Source organism: Lissotriton vulgaris, chromosome 3_1 (assembly GCF_964263255.1).
Source record: "Lissotriton vulgaris chromosome 3_1, aLisVul1.2, whole genome shotgun sequence".
In the NCBI taxonomy this organism is placed as follows: domain Eukaryota; kingdom Metazoa; phylum Chordata; class Amphibia; order Caudata; family Salamandridae; genus Lissotriton; species Lissotriton vulgaris.
This window is the reverse complement of record NC_141689.1, coordinates 133986837-133988511: the sequence shown is the minus strand read 5'-3', so window position 1 is coordinate 133988511 and position 1675 is coordinate 133986837. Positions and strand designations below refer to the sequence as shown.

The 1675-nt window shown below is 46.0% G+C and overlaps 1 pseudogene; it reads left to right on the top strand.

Annotated features, from left to right (window-relative positions):
- Positions 1–343: 343 nt before the first annotated feature.
- Positions 344–922, top strand: LOC147726085 (protein eva-1 homolog A-like; annotated as a pseudogene).
- Positions 923–1675: the final 753 nt, after the last annotated feature.

The window sequence follows — 1675 nt, the reverse complement described above, 5'->3', positions numbered from 1 at the left end:
TGATAAAATTCAGCAATACTGATTGGCACTGATTTAATATTGCTTCTAAAATAAGTAACTCCGGCCTTCTTCCCTCCCCTTTCTTTGCTGCTCTCCCAACCCTCCTCCACCTGTGCCGGCAACATCAGGCACCGCTCTTGTGCTGCTTCTGGGGCTTTCGGAGGCACACAGAGTCACTGTCCGGGGTTGCCACCTTCTGCCCTCTCCCCGTTGCCCACCGGTTGCCCATGACAGGGTCGGAGTGCCTAAGAAACTCCTCCCTGAATCCCACCCAAACCCAACCAACTACCAAGGACCCCAAAGATCTCATTTCCCACAGCTGCTAAGAGCCTACAATCCCAACATGATATGCAATGGTGCCTCCTTCCCCGATGTCTCTCATCTCATAATACAGCACCGCCAACCAGTAGAGAAGAAGACCGGGAGGTCTGCAACATTTTACCCAATAGAGCATCCGCTGCTGCAATGGCTGGATGAGACGCCAAGAATGGGCTTCAACACCAGCACGGATCCCGTGGGCCGACTCAGCATGGAAATGGCACTGATCAGCAACCTCCCTGCGGCATACTCCTTCATCTCACTACTTGTGTCCGGCATGTGCATTAGGTTGGTACTGACACTGGTGGCTCTGGATGTGCGAATATCCTGCCAAACAGACTTCAAATGCTGCACTGTAAATAGGACCACCAGAAAACAAGACAACTGCAGTGACAGCAGTGATGACAACTCTGACATCATCTCTAACCTGTGAGCCAGGCAGGACCACCGCTTCAAGAGGATTTTGAACATGAATGTGTTTGCGTGGACCTAGGAGCTTGAGCAGGCACAGAGACTGGAGGAGCGGGAGTGCATCATCCACGAGATCTGGGTGAATGGGCAGCCAGATATCCCAGGGACTCGAAGCCTCAATCACTACTACTAGTGCTGCAATGGGATGTGCAGCTCAACCACCATTCAGAAACTAAGGACCTTTCTGTGTCTACAGAGGAAACCAAATGGTTGGTAAAGGAAAATTACTCACTTTCTTGACCCTGCAAAATGGTCATTCAATGCTCAAAATACTTGAGGAGCACAGTTGTCCACAAGGTATATTTTACCATTTTTTGTCTTCTAGAAGTGGTGACCGAAGGCCAAGCAAATTCCCAGTGAGTGTTGTGCTACAGAGTTCTTTTCACATGGAATAGAGAAGAGCAGATGGGAGGGAACAGTCCCTCTGCATGCTTACCCCTGAGGGTTCGGTACAATGACAAAGGGACATAGATTAAAACTGACCTAATAAAAACCTAATACACTGTTTTATTTATTTATTTTCATCCAGATATGCTGTAGGGAGCAACTATGTTTAGCTAGAATGGATGCTAAACTAATTGGAGAATGAAGAAAATGGTTGTAATTTCTAGGTGCTGGGAGGGAGGGAAGGGATTGGATCCATGCAAATTCTGAAGACTTTGAAGGGTATCAGGCAAAACTGTTGATGATAACGTGACTGCCTAAAGAAAAGGCAACACTGATATAAGTAACTCAAGTTATACTTATCTGATTTACTTTGCTTTGCTGCCTAAATCTACAAAAAAATCTGTTTTCTTTTATAAAATGGTGTTGAATTTCTTTTGAGCCTTGCCACTTACTACTCTAAAATGCATAACACATTTTCTAATAAAACCTGACTGCTCTT